The sequence below is a fragment of the Cervus canadensis genome, chromosome 17 (genome assembly GCF_019320065.1).
Source record: "Cervus canadensis isolate Bull #8, Minnesota chromosome 17, ASM1932006v1, whole genome shotgun sequence".
NCBI classification, from domain to species: Eukaryota; Metazoa; Chordata; class Mammalia; order Artiodactyla; family Cervidae; genus Cervus; species Cervus canadensis.
In genome coordinates this window covers 42118525-42138358 of record NC_057402.1, presented here as the reverse complement: position 1 = coordinate 42138358, position 19834 = coordinate 42118525, and the positions used below count along the sequence as shown (strand labels likewise).

The following is a 19834-nucleotide window of genomic DNA, read 5'->3' as shown; positions in this document are numbered from 1 at the left end:
TTTCATTTGGCTTCTAGGACACCAAACTCTGTTTTCCTTCATCCTCTGATTCCTCCTTCTTGGTCTCCCCGGTGAATTCCTACACTTCTCCATGAACTCTGAGTTCTCAGAACCCCCAGGGCTCAGTTCTTGGTCTTCTGAGTACTCATTTCCTGATCCACCTCCAGGCTTTAAGTGCCATTTATGATGATGACTCCCTAACCTGTAACCCTCCGACACCTGTGCCACAAACTCCAGGGTTATACATCCAACTGCCTGCCTGATGTCTCCACTGGGATGTGTAGACAGAATATCCAGTGCGGTGTGTGCAAGAAGAATCTCCTGATCTCCCTTCTGGCTCCCTCTATCAGTTACACAAGCCCCAAACCTGGATATTACCTTTACCTCTTCTCTCACCCACCCTCCATCCCATCTATGAGTAAATCGTTGGTTCTACCTTCAGATTATACCCAGAATCTGACCACTTCTCACTGCTTCCACTGTTACCTGATCCAAGTAACCACTATCTCTCACATGGATGCTAATGTGCGAGCGTGCGTGCTTGGTTGCTTCATTCATGTCTGACTCTTTGCGATCCCATGGACTGCAACCCGCCAGGCTCCTCTGTCCATGGGCTTCTCCAGGCAAGAATCCTGGAGTGGGTTGCCATGCCCTTCTCCAGGGGATTTTCCCGATCTAGGGGCTGAATCTGCGTCTCCTGTGTTTCTTGCATTGCAGGTGAATTCTTTACCACTGAACCACGGGGGAAGATGTGGATGTCGACACTCTGTCCTAAAAGATCCTGTTTCTACACTTTTTGCCATGTTGGTCTACTCTCAACACGACAGGCAGAATGATCCTACAAAATCTAAGTCAGATCATGTGACTTTTCTGCTCAAAACCTTGCACTGGCTGCACTTCCACCTTTCACTCACAGTCAAAGGCCTTGGCCCCCAAAGTCCTATGTGAGCAAGTCCTCCCAACCTCTCTAACTTCCTTTACTACTCTTCCCAGCTCACCTGGTTTCAGGGTCACTTTCCTTGCCATTCCTGCCTGGGGACCCATGTTCTAGCAGTTCTGTTATGGGGAACACTGAAACCACCCACCCTATCCAGGCACCACAGTAAGCACGTGCGTGAGTTATTTCATGACAGGAGGTCCTGCTAAGAAACACAGAACAAGCCACCAGCAAACCAGAAGAATTCGGGAAAGGTCAAAAGGAGATGCCACATGTCCTGCCAACCTCCCAGAGTCCTCCGCTGGAATCCATCTTGGCTGAGTGATGCGCCCGCCACTGGAAGGACCCTGAGTCACCAAATACGGGCCAAGCCAAATGACTGACCAGAGACAACTCGGAATCTAACTCCATCACCATAAAACCCGAGACTGTGAGCCACATAGCAGAGCTGGTCTCCTCAGTTCCCTCACCCTGCTGCTTTCTACCTGGGCACCCCTTCCAACAGTCTTTTGCTTTGTCAGCCTGTGTGTCTCCTCCAACAATTCATTTCTGAGTGTTAAAGAGCCCACTCTCGGGCCCTGGAAGGGGGTCCTCATTCCTGCAACAATTCTCTCAGTCTGGAATGTTCTTCTCCCAGGTTTTCATGACTATACCTTCATCTCTTACAATTCTGTTCAAACCACACTTTCTCATTGAAGCCCACCTTAACAACCCTGTTGAACAGGGCGACCCACCCTCCCCCAACCACCACCCTGCTCTACTTTTTCTTCAATCTGTACTACTTACCATCTTCTTACTCACAACAAAAAGACCTAACTGTGTTTTATATTTATATTTCCCCAATGAGAATGAAGAATCTATAAAGGGAGTAATCTTTGTTTGCTGAGGTTTCCCAAACTCATTAAAAAACTGAGACCCAAGGAGGTTATCAGTACTGATCAAGGTCACTGAGTGACCCATCTGATTAGGAACCTGAATCCTGGCCAAAATCTTAAGTTCTTTCCATATACTTCTTCCACCTGGTGACAAGAGGGCAGTGAACAGCTGAAAGTACCCCAGGAGGCCCAGGCTGCAAAATTATTCCTAGTATCGGAAGAATCCACCAAATTGTTCTAATTCACCATTTCCTCTCTTTTTTATAGTTCTTATTCTATGATGCTTTCCTATTTCCCACTAAGTCAAGGACTCAATGTGGCTTTGAGGATCTGTCAAATAACTGACCCTAAAATGGTCTCTAGTCTCCATAACCTGATCTCCAGGTCTGCATTATCAGGGATGATGACCTTGGGCAAAATCCTCTTGTGCTGGGTGAGTCCATTGTTTGTATGTATGTTTTTACAATTAAATTTGAGTGCATTTTAAATCAACATTCCTGGGCAAGTCCCCCTTCTAATGCTCACAGGAGGTTTAACTCTACAGGATGTTCCTTACCTTGCCCCTAAAGCATCTGTCTGTAACCTCACAACCTTTCACATTCTGTTCTTCCAACCCCACACTGCATTTTCCAGCCTCTTTAGGAGAGCAAGAAAATGTTTCTCCAGGTTGCCAGCAGGCTGAGCCTTACACACTCTCAGTGCCAAAAACCAATGCCACCTCCTCCTTGAAAACTTTCTGGCCCCTATCTCTCCTCTATAACTAACCTCTTCTTATCCCAAAGGCCTATTGCAAAATTAGTCAGTCACATCAATCTCTCTCTCCCCACAAGTGAGATCCAACTAGGGTGAAGATAGTGAGATTTTTGAAACGGAAAAATTTAAGGGGCACCAAAAAAGCTCAGTAATCAAATAATATTTTTTACTCTATTTTTTTAACATGAAAATTTCTTCCAAAATATTCCTAAACAAAACATCAAATATAAACTAAAAAGGACCCGCAGGACCCGGTCCACCTTCTACCTGCCAGCCCCATCTGAACCCCTACAATCATAGCAGGACAGAACGACCTCGAACTATGAGCTTGTACTTCTTGTACTTCACTGGAGCCCAAGGGTGAGAAGCTGCGGGGGAGCCGTTCTGCTCAGCACCCCACGCACCAGCGCAGTAGCTGGTAGGTCCACTCAGCTGGGAAGTGGACGTGCATTTCTGCAAAGAGTTTTGCAAAGGGGTCCGGGTGCCTGCGGGGGCGTGTGCGCCCAAGCATGTGTGTGTGTGTGGGGGGAGGGACACACCTGTGCATGCTCGCTTCTACTAGTTTTCCAATCTTTCCAAGCAGTGGCTCAGGACCGGGCAGAGTAGTGCCCCAGGCCTTGGATTCTGCACTTGCAAAAATTGGGGGTGGTGACACAATGCTGCACGTGGGGGAAAGCTCAGAATTCCTTCTTTCACAACTGACAGGTGAAGCGCAACTCTTTCGGGCTACTCGATCCGGCACAGGAACATGCAGCCCCCTTCGAGGTAGCAGAGAGACCTGAACCTACCGCCCCAGACTCGATGAATCTCCTCTAGACCCCAGGAAACTTCCTCCCGTTATCGCCCCCGCTGCTGCTGGGAGGAAGCCCAGGCGGAGGAAGGACAGTGGAGGCGGAGAGGCCGGAGGAGCGTCTCCCCCTCGCTTCGCCCCGCCCCCTCTTACGCTCCAGCCAATCGCCGCTTGCTCCGAGCCCTGACTCCGCCCCTCTCCGCCGGGTCCGGCCTGCGGCTCCGCCCCGGCCGGTAATAATTAGGCTGCGGGCGGGGGTTGCCGCGTCAGCGCCGGGCGCCGGCCAATCGCGGAGCTCTGCCCCGTAGTCGCGTCACAGGCCGAACAACCAAACAGAAAAGTTTAATAAACAGCGGACGGAGGGGCCGGCGGCGGCGGGGCCGGAGCGATCAGGGGTTTGGCGGCCTCACCTGTCCCCATTCACCGGCGGCGACCGGCGGCGGCAGGCAGCGCGTCAGGCGGAAGGAGCCGCCGCCAGGTGAGGAGCGGGGCCCGTGGGGCCCGGGCGACCGGCGCTTCCCTTCCCCCTCCCGCTCCCTTCCCCCACCGGCTAAGGCGACGCCAGGCCCGCCCCCGGCCCCTCCCGGCCCAGGGGAGCAGGAAGCGGAGGGCGGCCGGCGGGCGCAGCAGGTGGTGGGTCGGCCGCCGGCCCGCGGGCCGGGGCCGGGCTTTTGCTGAGGGGTGAGGGGCTTCCTGGCCCCGGGGGCAGGGGCAGAGGTGCGGCGGACTCCCCCGGACGCGCGGCGGGCCCTCGAGGTCCCGGGCTTCCCGCTGGGGGCGAGGGCGGCGCGCGGAGGTGAGACCCCCCCACTACCCCCGGACCTCGGGGGGTGGGGAGCCGCTGCTGTCCTCCGATTCCGAACAGTTGGCGGGCGGGGGCCGGAGGGACCCCGGGCGCCCTCTGGCGCGTCCCTGTCACCGGCCCGGGTCAAGTTCCTCGCCTCACGCCTCCCAGCCCGAGCCCTCTTGGAAGGGTTTTTCACCTGCCGTGTTTCCAGCAACCGGCCAGGGGGAAAGTCTAGCAAGTCAGACAAGGAAAAGGGGTTGTGTGCGGGGGGGGTCTCTCTTTCCTCTGCGTTTGTTGGGTGGACTCAGAATTTCTCAGTTTTCCTCTGGAGTAGTATTTTCACGTTGCCGTCTAACTACGTAAACAAGAACAGAAGAATAATGCGTTTGAGATGATTTTAACTTTTATGTCGAAACTTTGTGCCAAACCAACCAACCACACGATTAAGACGCTGCGATGATTTATCTTCACACTCAGATTAGTTGTTCAGCAGTGTGAAGAAGTTACACGCAGACCATGTATAAGTTGTTTGGTGGTTAAAAAACTGGTTCGTTATTAATGATCTAATGCTTCGAGCAAGAGGTTTAAAGTCCTCTATCAAATCAAATTCGAAATTTGTTTTTTTAATGTAAAAGCCCATAGACTTTTAAGGTTAGTTACGTAATATTTATGTTACCAATTTTAGGACATTTTGCCGAGTTACCCTTAGTCCAGGGCTTCAAGGGAAAATGTTTTCTTTCTGCAGAATATGCACATTTATATTTCCCAAACAGGTTATCTTTTAAACTTTTATTTCTTATGCATTTTAAAATGTATTTAAGGGAAACATTGATTGCAAAGGTGTACAGGAGGAGAATTTCGGGGTTGTTGGCTTATTATCTCAATTGTGATAATTTCCTGTGTCAAAACATCACATTTTACACTTTTAAGTATATGCAGTTTATTGTATGTTAATTACAGTTTTTTAAGCAAAGTATACAAAGTATATTTAATGCCACAAAGGTATGAACACACACAACACAGTATTAAAGTATGCTGTACACAATAGAGTATAAAGAGATAAAAATGTAATAAAAATCCATGCTTTCCATCTCCAAACCAAAAGTTGGAATATTACCAAAACTTGCATATGTTTATGAGTTTCTTATCTGTCTTATACCTCTGCCTGTCCTTACCGAGGTAATCATTTCAGTCTAGTGTTATTTTGTTTACCATTCCCTTGCGTTTTTTTTTTTTTTTTTTAAGTTTCATAACAACGTCTGTGTGCTCAAACTGTGTGTTTAGTTTGTCTTTCTTTTGAGCTTTTTTATAAAAAGAATATGTAGCTGTAGTTCACTCGTTTCATTGCTCTGTTAATATAAAGATTAATATTGTGTCAATCTTCCACGACTCATGGGCCTTTAGCTGATGTCTTTGATTCTGTTTTGCTGTCACCAGCTGTGTCCCATGAACATTTCTCATTTCCTGGATCCTGGCACACAAATGCAAGAGTTGCTTTAGAGTGAATGCAGATTTCATTGGGACATTCTAGGTACTCAGGAGTAAAATAGATTGAAGTACTAGAAATAAATGAAAAACTTTAGGATTCTCTTTTATGTTTTAATGGCAAATTCATATCCATAGTAATTGGTTCATAGTTTTTGAACCATCTGCATGAGAAACCAGGATTCCTGTCAATCTGAATGAATCTTGTCCTTGGAAATCCCATGGTAAGAAGTCTGGCACTATTTGCTGTCAACTTTTTCACTGCAAAAATGTAAATATAGTAGAAAAAACACTTGATTGGGTATAAGATAAATCACTTTTCTGGGGTTCCCTTTCCCACTTTTTTATCTCTGGCGAGTTTCTTAAAACTTCTCTTGTGCCGTAGTACACATGTGTAAAAGAAACCTGTCCTGAGTTTATCCTAACAGTTATGCAGACTTGAGTTAAGTGAAGCACCTATCAAATGGCAGAGCTTTTAAGGAAAATGATTAGGGCCAAGGTGTTATTCTCTGGAATTACATTGAGTGTGTCCTTTGGAACACTTTTGAGAAAGGAGTGTGGTGAGTATTGATCAGGATATGTTAGCAACACATTTAAGTACTTTTTATTGCCCCCCCACCCCCCACCCCCGTGCCTCAGATTTGGAATTTATCCTGTGAACAGCAACACAAAGATAAATTATGGAGCAGTATTAACTTCCTGAAAATGGTGTGTGTATAAGTAATATGAGTTTATGTATATCTTTGAATAAACTTTTTTATTTATAGGCGTGAGAAGTGTTTTTTTTTTTAAGAACAGTGCATGCAGCCTGCAGACAAATGTCAGGGTGCTTTGTTTTGATAGGACTATTTTATCTTGCTTAAAAAAAACAAAAACAAACCTCAGTTTTATATTTGATTATGAGGGCAGCTTCCCCCCACCCCCCCAAACCGTCAGAAAAGTTACAAAGAATGAGTAATTATTAATATTTTGGCAGGTATCCCACCAGTCTCTCTGTTTCTGTTTTTCTTATCCTAAACAATTAAACGTTGAATTCTAAGAAGTACCAGGCTGCTTCTGTGTTCAAAACTTAAACCAAATATGATCCGTCTCAACACCTTTGTTGTACATGGTATGGTGGTGGTAGTCACCTCACTGGTATCTTGCTTCAAGATTCTCTCCCTTTCCTGGGCAGAACAATCGTTGCAATGTGTAAAGTAGATGATCTTATTCTCAGACTCAAAACAAATTCAGATTTTTTTATACTCTTGACCTACAGTGTCCAATGAAAATATAATAGGAGCTACAAATGGGAACCACATAAGTAGTTAAACATTTTCTAATAGCCACATTTACAAAGAGAAACAGGTGAAATATTTTTTAACCCAAAGTACTGTGATTCAGCAAGTAGTCAGTGTAAGAAATTTCTAAAGGGATATATTTTACTTACCTTTTTTTTTTTTTTTACTTACCTTTTTTCAGACCATCTTCACCATTGGTTGTGTGTTTTCTTCTTAAGGTACCTCTTGGGCAGGCCTTGTTTGTGGTTGATCTAGACTGTCTTGCCCATCAGCCTCACAGGCTTATCTTGTGCTGCTCACCCTGACTTGTGCACCCACAGCAGTGCTGTATGCCAGGCTTAGTTCTCTTAAAATTGTTGTTCCTTCTGCCTGAACACCCAGTTGTATTTTGCTCAAAATGTCACTCCTTGTGAGACGCCGTCTCAGACCACTTTCCCTGTCAGCTGGCTGTTACCTTCTTTGTGTCCTTTGAGAACCTAACATCTGAAGTGATTTATCTGGTTATTGTCTGTATCCCCTGCTTGAAGTAAACTGCTTGTGGGCAAGGATTTCCTCAGCTTTACTGTTCAGTCGCTCAGTCGTGTCTGACTCTTTGCGACCCCATGAACTGCAGCATGCCAGGCCTCGCTGTCCATCACCAACTCCTGGAGTTTACTCAGACTCATGTCCATTGAGTTGGTGATGCCATCCAATCATCTCATTCTCTGTCGTCCCCTTTTCCTGCCCTCAATCTTTCCCAGCATCAGCGTCTTTTCCAGTGAGTCAGTTCTTCACATCAGGTGACCAAAGTATTGGAATTTCATCTTCAACATCCGTCCTTCCAATGAATATTCAGGACTGATTTCCTTTAGGATGGACTGGTTGGATCTCCTTGCAGTCCAAGGGACTCTCAAGAGTCTTCTCCAACACCACAGTTCAACAGCATCAATTCTTCGGTACTCAGCTTTCTTTATAGTCCCAACTCTCACATCCATGTGACTACTGGAAAAAAAACAGCTTTACTGTTAGGTCCCCATATATTGAAAATAAGATTTTTAAAAGGTACATGCCATTTTGTCTTATGAAAGTACTGTTAATTTGGTGAAGAACATCTTAAGAGCTACATCTTCCTATGTACTTCTTATTTCTTTAGGGTTCAGCCTGTCTTAAAATTGCTTAAAGTATATGAACTTTTTTTTTTCTCATGAATACTGACAAATCTTATCTTAAAAGTTCGACTAACATTGTAGTATAAGTTGACCAAATCTGTATGAAGTTCAATGAAAAATATGAGAGAGTACACCTTTCCTCCATATCTTTCCAGAAGTAATATTTTTTCCCTTCTTTTTCTTTTTGTAAGATTTGTAATTTATTTCTTAGATTAATGAGTTATGATAATGAATAGAGGTATAGGTTCTGGACATCTTCTGGTTTGTCTTTGGCTCATTGGAGTGGTGTTTATATTTAGGATAGCCACCCTTTGACTCATCCTACTAACATTTTCCCTTGCTCTTCATTAGCCTTTTGTTTACCTATTTATTTACTTTTTTAATAATTAAAAGTTTTGTCTTTTAAGAAGTTTAGGTTAATAACATTGTTTTTACAGCTTCTACTTTTCATATTTAATGAACTCTTCTACCCAGATAACTGTTTTCTTCTAGTTCTTTGTGGTTTCATTTTTCACATCTCTCTCTTCTGTTCATCCAGAATTTATTTTGACTTAATATGTGAAGTGAAAGAATTGTCCTTAGTTTTCCTTAGTAGTTAATCAGTTATTTTAGCCCCATAAAAGAAAACTTTTTCTTTAGCCTTTAAATAAAGCTGCCATTGTCATAATACTAAATATATTTATGTTTGGTTCTTTTTAGCTTTTATTCAGTACCAGTCAGTGCACACTGTTTTAGTAACTGGGAGTAATGTGTTTTCCTTTGGTTATTGTTAAGTCTTACCATCCTCTTTGCCCCACTCCCCCTACAATTTTTAGTTGTTGCTTTGTTAGTCCTCAAGTTTTCAGTTGATTCCTTAGGGTCTTCGGGTTGTTTTTGGTCTTGAATTTTTTTAATTTAGAAAATACTGAAAGGGAACCCTCTTACACTGTTGGTGGGAATGCAAACTAGTACAGCCGCTATGGAGAACAGTGTGGAGATTTCTTAAAAAAACTGGAAATAGAACTGCCATATGACCCAGCAACCCCACTTCTGGGCATACACACCGAGGAAACCAGATCTGAAAGAGACACGTGCACCCCAGTATTCATCGCAGCACTGTTTATAATAGCCAGGACATGGAAGCAACCTAGATGCCCATCAGCAGACGAATGGATAAGGAAGCTGTGGTACATATACACCATGGAATATTATTCAGCCATTAAAAAGAATTCATTTGAATCAGTTCTAATGAGGTGAATGAAACTGGAGCCCATTATACAGAGTGAAGTAAGCCAGAAAGATAAAGAGCATTACAGTATACTAACACATATATATGGAATTTAGAAAGTTGGTAATGATAACCCTATATGCAAAACAGAAAAAGAGACACAGATGTACAGAATAGACTTTTGGACTCTGTGGGAGAAGGCGAGGGTGGGATGTTTCGAGAGAACAACATCGAAACATGTATATTACCGAGGGTGAAACAGATCACCAGCCCAGGTTGGATGCATGAGACAAGTGCTCGGGCCTGGTACACTGAAAAGACCCAGAGGGAGCGGGTAGAGAGGGAGGTGGGAGGGGGGATCAGGATGTGGAATACATGTAAATCCATGGCTGATTCATGTCAATGTATGACAAAAACCACTACAATATTGTAAAGTAATTAGCCTCCAACTAATAAAAATAAATGGAAAAAAAAACACTGTTATTTCCACACTTAATGTTTTATGTTGTATAATGAAAAAAATGTAATGCCATTAAGTTTTCCTTTGAGCCTAGTTTAGGTATTTTTTCTTTTCAATTTAACTTGTAATATCTTTATTAAAATCCCTGCAGTTGTGGTTTCCTTCAGCTGTTCCTCTATGCTACTTGGGCATTGTGCTAAGTGTTGAGGAGACAGATGAATGATACAGGATCTTTGCTGTCATGGATTTTACTGTCCGTTGGAAAAGCTAGGCTGTTAACAGACCACTGCGTAGAGTTTTCAGGTTTTGACAACTGCTGGGAAGGAGAGAAGTAGGGTGTGCTGATAGAGATTGGAAGGTGCTAGTTGGGATGTTTGTTCTGAGAATGTAATGTTTAAAGTTAGTGATGGGGAAGTTTTCTTAACTTCCCCAGTCTGTCACAACATTTAAAAAAAAAAAGGGACCCATTGAATTGGTTCTGTAAACATTTTTTGTAAAAATTGTCTTGCAAACAGGTTCAAGGCCCTGTCCCACCCCCTCCACGCCATATCCTCCAGTTGGATTACTGCCTCAAACCCTGTCCGGAATAGAAATTTTGGAACTGTGATTCTGACTTCTAAGATCAGAAAAGTACTGGGGCAAGTTTCCCAAGTAAAGTGGATGAAAAGAACCTGGTTCAATTTAGGAGGTGACCGGAGATTGGAATGGTTGGAGTTTACTGAGTGAAGAGAGTGGGGCACACTTTATTGCAAGACTTATTTCCAAGTGCTCAGGCTGCTTCTGCTTCACCACCTTCCTATCGTGTTTATAGTCTGTGATCCAAATTGGTCACTTACAAATAACTTGGATTATTTTTCTCCTTGGTACTTTCCTTTGTTATTTCTACTGTGTTTTCGCTTTCCTCCCACTCAGGATCTTTGCATAGGCTGTCCTCGTTTGCTAAATTGTGATTTCCTTTGATGAATTAACCCTTAATGCTGGCAAAACAGGTTAAGTTCTCTGTTGGGTATATTTACTCATTTCCCATTTCGCATTGGACATTTCTTTTGTAAATACTTGTAACAACTGCAGTTCATTAAATGCATGTGATTTGTTTCAGCAGTCTTTTTCTCCTAGAGCTGTACTTTTCAGTCTTGTAAGTTACTAGCCACTTGTGGCTGTTTAAATTAACTAAATTTAAATAATGTAAAAAATTAATGTCCTCAGTTTTACTTGTCACATTTCAGGTGCTCAGTATCCATGTGCGACTAGTGGCCGTTACAGTGAACAGCGGAGATAGAGTCTTGTGCAGTAGTGAAAATTTATTTTAATTTCTGAATAATCATGTGGCTAAAAGCTACAGTATTTAAGTTTAAGTAGCCACATCTGGCTATTGAAATATGGGAAGTCTGAATTGAGATGTGCTACAAGTATGAAATATAAGCTTGATTTCTAGCACAAAAAAGGGAAAAGAGCTCAGTTTTTAATATATTGATTACATATTGAAGTAATGCTACTTTACATATTTCCTGTTAAAATATTTATGACAGTTAATTTAATTTTATTGTAGTGTTTTAATGTGGCTACCAGAAAGTGGAAGATTGCATGTGACTCGCATTATTTTCTAGGTGGTCAGCACTGGTGTGACTCTGGACAGTAAGTTTCTACAATGGAGGGACAATTCGCTGTGGCTTTCACAGCAGCCAGTGGTGCCCAGCATATATATAGTAGGTGTTCAAAATGTTTGATGAATGAATAAGCTTTTCAATAGGTAGAAAACACTACCTATTCAACGTTTGCTTTTTAAAATTGTTGGTTTTCTTCTGGACTATAATTTAAAATTTTTTCCCTATGACTGTTGAGAAAAGAAGCTTTTCTTTTGATAGCTGTATATAGAACTGTCCTTATTAAATAATTGCTGTGCATCATTCATCTTTTGATTATGTTTTTCTGGCTTAGGCCGCTAACCAGAGAGGGAATTTAAAGTCTGCCAACCTGTTTTCTGTCATTTCTTTGTGTAGCAGTTTACTTAGATGATCGATTGTGTGTTGTTTGGCACATGAAAATTCATGACTATTAAATCTAAATAATTGAGGACTATGAATGCTTTTCTTTTACTTATACTTTGGTCTCCACATTATGATCCCTGTTCCTTTTTAATTTACATTTATTGGTGACCTTGTCTGTTTCTTTAGACTTAGAACAATTTACTGTCTTACAGAAAGATACCTCTTTTTAAGCTTGGTTTATGCTTTTTTACCTGTTTACTTCCTAAATGTTTCCTTTGTGCTTGGTATTCTCCTGAATGGACCCTCACTGCCCCCCTCCTTCTCCCCCATACTCACTTTGTATTTTTTTCTCTTAATGAGAAGATAGTCATCAGGAGTTGCAAACTCAAATACATACCTCACTCTTGTAGACACTGTGTATTTTTCAGGGAAATATTTCTTAAATATTTTTTTCTTCCATCAGTGGATGGTTTTCAGACTTTATCCTTAGTGACCCTAATCATGTTTTGCTATTGTCACCAACCACCTTTCACCAGCTATTGCCTTAACAACCTGTAACACTCAGGGATATTACTGCCAAGGAATAAATTCTGTTGTAGGAAGAACATTTTGAGCCATTCTCAGTCCTTAAAAATTCCGTGGAAGTTTCCCCCTGCTCTGAACGTACCAAAAGTTATTTCTAATAGTCTAGGTATTGCCTTTTTATTTTATTTTTTGTGGCAAGATGGTATTGCCTTTTTATATAGGGTCTTTTTAATAATAAGTGAAATGAGACCAAGTTGTTTAGTGGCTTGGTCTCTTCTAAACTGTTTTCAGTTGATAGGTTTGTGAAAACCTCTTAACTCTCACAAAGAGTACGCCTTTTGAATACTTGATGTTGGAAAAGTGGTGTCCTCACATGCAATCAGGGAGCCTTGAGGGAGCCTTGACCCTTTTGCCTCCTCCCTGTTCCCAGGAAGCAGTGTTATTTTCAGATAACCTCAGTTGTGGTATCACTCTCTTTTTATTTTTTTCTGTTGCTTTCTTCTATTGCGGATTTAGAAGAGGAATAAAATACTCTTACTTTTAATCTGTAAGCCACCTAAAATGATATTTATCAACTTGCAGTTCTTTTAAATAGGTCCTGGAGGTCTTTGAACCATCTGGAATAGTTCAGTTTATATTTTCTTCTGGTTATAATTGGAGAGGATTTTGGTGTTAGATTAGTGTATGTTCTATGTCTTTTTTGTACACAAATAGTTAACTTTGATGTGAAAAGTTGATGTTAGAACAAAGGTTCATTTGGTTCCCATAGCTGAATACTAATTTTATGTTTGCCAAATTTTAAAAGTAAAATGTTTGCTATCTCTTTTTCTATAACCCTATAAAATTTTGGCCATCTAAAACTTGTTTTATGGTGTAACTCAGGTTTGATGCTGTAACTCAAATTGTGTATTTTTTCTATTGTCTGCTCATGTACCTCTTCTCCTCCCAGGGTCTTTTTGCATGTGTCCACACAGAGGGAAGAAAACCTGAACTTGACTCGTGAAGTACTGGGCATTGAAAGCTGTGAATCCTTGCAAAGGATCTTGGGACTGGACCTCTGTGAATTGGCTCTTTCAATTTGTCCACTTAAAAGGCATAATAGATTATGCAGCTGTTTGGGCTTCTATGGGGTATTACTCCATATTCATGTCGAGTTGCAATTATGTGCATTTTCAGTTTCTTACAAAGACTTCCCTTTGTATTCAAAATAAGTTTGTTGGCTTTGTGTTGTTCTAATGTATGAATTTTCTTTCAGGAAAAATGCTTGCAAGATTTTTAACTTAGAAAATGAAATTTAAATGAAAAATTCTTACATAAAGTAACTGAAAGTATATTTAAGAAGGAGCTACTCTGATTTGTTTTAATTTTGAATTTGTTTTTATGTCAGTCAATTTTTGGTAGAGGTGAATACTGTTTGTCATTCAATCAGATAATGATGAATACCAGAGTAATAGTTAACGTTCAAACTCCTAAAAACATAAACGGTTCTAATTTAAGCATACAGCAAATTTAAAAATACAACAAATTTTGTAATGTACAAAGTGACCAAAGATCTTTGTTCAGAAGTCAGAATCTCTGTAGTAAAAATAACATTTAACGTAACTTATATTTTAAGAGGAGGATACCCTTCAGCTCTCCCTTAGGGTTACTATGCCACCTTAGAGTAATATCTCAGTAGGATGCAAAATAGTGTCCACTTTTCTTTTAAAAAAACTAAAAAAGAAAATGACTTGAACCATCCTGAAGTTTATACTTGAACATGTTCGTTAGAACAACTTGTCGTCTCCTTTTGTTTTTGCGATGGATAAGCATTAACCTTGCAAAACATGACATCAGACCTGTAAGTGTGGTGACATAGAAATAATATTTACCTGATTTTTCTTCAGTTTTAAGTAGAAATATCAGTCTGATGTCACTGAAAATTTTACTGTATTGTGATATTTATTTAATAACTTAGAAATTTTTGCATTCAATATTTTAGTGCTGTGTATTTTCATTTAAGATGTAGATTTATGTTTTAAGTCTTAGAGAAAATACTATTTTGTTCTCATTAGCAAAATTTTTGCAGTGGATTTCTGTTGCTGTTTTAGAATTTTCATACCAAATGTGAACTGTATTGAAAAAGGAATCTTGTCTTTATAAAGCATAACTTCACCCTCAAGCTCTGTAAAAAAAAAAAAATCAAATAATTTCGTTTAAAAGCATTGTATTTTAAACACTTGGTCATTGAACTGCAAATTAACACTTCTTCTGTGAGATTTTCATTGCTGTTACTTGGTTTATTTATTTTTTACCTAGACAAAAGAGGAAGCAAATAGTATATGATGGGAAAACTGAAACATTACCTACTGTTTCTTTAAGAAACCAGCTTATCCAGGGGGTTTTAGTATGTTTAACCTAACCTGCTAGCAAGGAAAAGTTCTTTAAAATAATGGATATTAGCCGTATCCAATCACAATTATCAGTTTCACTAACAGGGAGGAGATTTTACTCTTCAGCCACTAGAATTGGAGAAGGTGGAGCTTGGTATTGAGGTTTGGTTGCTTTGGAGTACAGCTTCAAGTGAAGTTAATCTGAGGTGAAGCAAACAGAAAATTGTGGAGGTTTTGTTGGTAGGATTTTTGTTCTAATCTTTTAATGATCCTTTATTTTACACTTTTGCTCCTTTGTGCTTCTGTGTATGCTAGCTTTTGTCATTGTTGCTATTTTCTGATGCAAACTGAACATTAAAATTAAGCAGGGAAGCAGAACAAAAGGGCTGTTTGGACAGGAAATAGGTGTTCAGAGAATCAAACTTGACTTTCTTTTATCATTATTTTTAGTTTAGAATTTAAGTGTCATGAAAAAATACTTGCATAAAAATCATCTCCAGTAACAGTCTTTTTTCTCGGATTGGATGTTTGAAGAGTCATTTGTCAGTTTTTATAAATGACATCTTGAGGAGGAGGTCTGTTTATGTCATTTTCCTTAAACTTAAGATGTGAAGTTGCCAGAAGACAGATATATGTGGTAGGTTTAGATGTGTCCTTTTTAAAGAATTGAAATGCTTAATTTTTTTTTTTACCCCCCAGCATACATCCCCCCTTTTAAAACTTCAGAGTATTTTAAATCTACCAATGTGTTGGTGCTTTTTACTATGCTCATAATTTTAGTTTTGCTTTTTTAAAAGGTCATAGATTCATTTTATATAGAACAAGGTAAAACTTTGTCCTTCTTCCAAACTTCATTTCTTTCAAGGTAGACATAAGCAATTAACACCATTTTGAAACAGGAAATGAATGAATTTATATTTTTAAGAGGTATAGATAGGCTGCCAAAACTTAAAGAGTGTCTATAAATCTATTGACATTTCTTACTTAAGAAATAATTGTACTATGTTTCAGTACCAGAAGTTTCCTTTAGAGGCTCTTGTTTTTATATTGTTGCTCTTTGATCTCATAGAAATTAAGGTGTAGAATAGTTTGAATAATTGGCCCAAATGCCACCTAAGCATTTCAGTCAGTATACTTGTATTTACTATGCTGCTGCTTTCAGATCAGGCAAAATGTTTTGAATTAATGCTTTCTGCTCCATCTATTGCATAAGCAATACTATAATAGTAATAAAATCAAGAAAAATCACCCAAATATCCACAAGATCATTGTGAGGTAGTCTTATTTCTTTCCCTATTCTATTCTGTACCTTACCATATTCTTATATTTTTCCCATAATTGTGAATAAAGACAGTTTTTTATTTTTTATCAAACTATCATCTATTATTAAAATTGTTTTCATTTGCTATAGACTTCTCTTAGGTTAATGGGACCTTGATCTACCTAGTCTTTTGCCTGTTTTACATTTAGATTGTTCCTAATTTTTCACCATTTTAAATGGTATTGCTGAACAAACCTCTTTGTGTAAATTTTAAGATATTTTCCTCTTTATTTCTTTTGGGAAAATCCCCTGGAGTGGGCTTACCTAGATCAAAGGCTATAAGTACTTCAGTAGCCAAATTGCTTTTCAAAAAGGTTATTCCAGTTTATATTGCCACCAGAAAAATGTGCTTCAGAATTTTTCTAATGGGTAGCCCCTAAGTGTTCTCATTAAAGTGTGCCTCTGAAGGTGTCTGACTTGTTGATTAGTTTTTGCCTAAACTAATAGGCTATTTTAAATTCCATTTTCCAAGATGTAGATGACTCTGAATCCATTTTCTGGACATTAAAATCAGCTGAAGGAAATTGGGAGCATTTTACCTACTTAAGTGAGCAATTATATCTTTGTTGGTTGTATTGTATGTGTTGCTATCAGTTAAGTACAGGGCTTAATGTTTTGCATTGGAATTGTTATTCACACAAGTTTTCCTTAGTACATATTTCTTCTGGTAGCACGTATCAGAGGATTTTCTTCTAAGAAAGAACATCAGAAACATTTTTAGAGAGGGAGCTGTAATACTTTACTCTGAACAGATGTGAATAGCCTTTGTCACTTTGTGCATTTCTGATATTTTAAGTACAATATAGAAACATAGATATGTGTTATAAATCTAGGTTTTAAAATATTAGCACCTTTCTAGTATTTCTTAGGTTTTCATTGAAGGTAAGATGACCTTATATACACATAATGTGTTACTAGTCCTGTGTTCTTCCCAATTGTCTTAAGAGCATTCTTTGGCAATAACTACCGCATTGTGTATATGTTTGGCAGCTAGTCTGTTAAATAGAATAGGCTAGGATTGTCAGGATGTGAACTTGTTAACTAATGTTCCAGAATAAACTTAAAAAGTTGTTTTAAAGCAAAATTCTATAAGACATTTTAAAAATCTAATTTATAAATAGGAGTCAGTGATAAGTCATGGGTTAAGTTCTAACTCACCGGTGGAGCCAGTAGTTAAGCATGTATGTATAATCTTGAATTAAATAGTCCAGCTCATTTTTCAGTTTAAATAATTTACTTTCTGTAAATTTTTGCTGATAAATTTAAATCTCTGGCTTTTTGTGTATTTCTGGGGGAAGTTTTTTTTCATGTATGTTTTGTTTGTTGTGGCTTAGGAGTGATTTTTTTCCCCAGGTATTTTGGTTTTCTTAACATTTGAAATGGAAGAGAAAAAAAAACTGATGACTTTTAATTAATGAAGCAGTTGTTGTGAAATACATTTTCTCTGCATTTAAATTTGCGAGGTGTGTCAGGCTTTTATACAGATAATCTAAATACTTGATTCATGACAATTGTTTCACATAAATATTTAAAATTTATGTTGGTGCTTAAACATTTGTATCATATTTCCCTTGTTCTGAATTTAAGAAAATGTATTTAATTTTTTTCTTAACTGATTCATATTATTGCTGCCAGATAGAGATGAAGGTAATAGTAAATATAACAGTTTTAGTGAAAGTCATTTCACATTTGGCTATAGATTATATTTTAGTGAGTAGGCAAGATAAAGATTACCTCCTCTCCAGTACTCTGGTAAAATCAGAATTTTGGGCTTCCCTGGTGGCTCAGACAGTGGAGAATTTGCCTGCAGTGCTTTTGAGAACAGATAATCTTCCATTGTTTCTCTTCTGTACCTCTACTACTGATTTTTGGTGGACAGTTTGAACTAAGGAGTATCCTTTTAGTACATTAGTTTCTACATTAGGGTAGAGGCCAATTTTCTAGAGGGAGAAGAATCTCTAAATGACCTAATATTGAGACAAGATAACAGTATCAATAATTCTATTTTATTCTTTTAGAGTAAAGGAAAAAAGTGATCTAGAGGAAGGATGTTAAATGCATTCAGTGTCTATTGTTAGTCTTCATTCAAGGAGAATGCATTGATTTCTTTTTCTTAATGACAGAGGAAAAGGTTAACGGACAGAAAGTTGGTAAAATGTGAAAGAGCCTTGAAACTGTGGCTTAGTTACAATGTCTCTTTGTTCTGTGTAAAAGGGGACTTTACAGTTTTGCAATGTTTTCCCTTTATGGCTTCTTCATAAAGTAGGTAAATGTTTTAGGAGGTTTTTGTTTTTGTAACTTGAAAATGCTTATTTATTAACTAATAATGTATATTAACCTCTTTGGCTGAATCTGATTTTCTGTGTTTGTATATCATTAGGAAAAAAATGAACTCAAAACATTATGGTTAGTACTGTTTTTGTAGAAGCGAACAGATCTTTCTATCCTTATACCCATTTTCTTCCTCCACAAATAAGCATCTTGGTTACTTCCCCTACCCCCAGGTTTTTTGAAAGTACGTGATTTCTTAGCAGAACTTAGTATATTGACTACTCTTTACTTCTTGAGACTCCTCCCCTATGTTTAGTGATGTGCCTGGGCCTCCTTCTGTTTCTGATCTCTATCCTTGCTGTTTCCTCATTACAGCCTTTAAGTATTGGAATTTCGTAGGATTATGACCTTAACATTAACACTCTTCTCACTTTATACTTCTTGGATAATCTCCAGTCCCATATCATCAGTTAACATCTTCTTATATTAATGGTTCTGACATTAGTATCTTAAATACAGATTTTTTGTTTGCACTTAAGACTCTTGTTCACCGAACTCTCCATGAATGTTTCTTCCACACCTGTGTTAACTCTTCAAAGCTAAGTGGCTTATTTTGTCCTCCCCAGCAGTGTCCTTCAAGTCCTTTTTCCCCTACTCTCACATTAAATGTGCGGTGGTATTACCATCCATATCAGAACCCAGGTGTCACTCTGAGTCTTCCTTCTCTTCTTCCCCTGTTAGCCACAACTCCCCTTTGATTTAAAATCCACAGTAACTCTGGAATCAATCCTTTTCTTCCTTCACTGTTTGACCTTCACTGTTTGACCACACAAGACAACGCATGACTAAAACAGCACCCTGACCAATCTTCACTTTTAGTTTTGGCTCTCTGTAATACATTCTTCACTGTTCATTCACGTCTGTCTCTGCTTACAATTCTTAAGAGATTTCTTATCGCCTTTTGAATTTTTTACCAGCTGATTCTGTCCTAAGGGTTCTCTGAGGTAGTTACCCAACAACCTTAAGAGGGGGAAGTATTGTTACCTTCATTTAACAAGTGAGATGATTTAGAAACACTTCCTATTAATAATTTGTCTAGGGTTGCCTTAGCTGGTGAGTGGCTAGCATACTTTGAACTGAAGTTTGCCATATCAAAGTCCCTTTTAACCACCCAGCCGTGTGACTTACTAGGCTAACCCCTGCTTACTAATGCATCGCCCCTGCCCACCCCCCCCCCCCCCACATCATTCTGAGCTATTAGCAGTCCCTCCTAAGACAGACTCAAAACCTCTTGCCTGAGGGAATTCCCTGGTGGTCCAATGGTTAGGGCTCTGTACTTCAAGGGCAGCGGGGCATGGGTTCCATCCCTGGTTAGAGAACTAAGAATCTGCATGCCGTGAGGTTCAGCAAAACAAACAAACAAACAACTTGCCAGAACTTAAAGATGAACGTTTTCAAAGATGTATTTCTGACAGTTTTTTGGAACATGCCTAAAAAGAGAACATTTTAGCATCCCTAGGAGGTAAGAAGATAAAATATTGAAATATAGGAAAAATTAAGGTAGTTTTCCATGTGTGGTTAGTTTTGAATTTCATAGCTGTTGAATTCTTCACATATAATAAAAGCACGAGACCT

The 19834-nt window shown here is 39.4% G+C and overlaps 1 protein-coding gene across 5 annotated transcripts in view; it reads left to right on the top strand.

Moving 5' to 3' along the window:
- The first annotated feature begins 3639 nt into the window (after positions 1 to 3639).
- ZFAND6 (zinc finger AN1-type containing 6) overlaps positions 3640 to 19834 on the top strand; it is a 52641-nt gene continuing 36446 nt past the window's right edge. For 2 of the 5 annotated variants that reach the window (XM_043489763.1, XM_043489762.1), the window contains exon 1: positions 14761 to 14847. The gene's annotated coding sequence lies outside the window, so the exon portion shown is untranslated. Of the gene's footprint in view, positions 3834 to 3989; positions 4152 to 14760; positions 14848 to 19834 lie in introns of those variants that run through there. The other 3 variants (XM_043489761.1, XM_043489760.1, XM_043489764.1) reach the window with 3 other exon arrangements.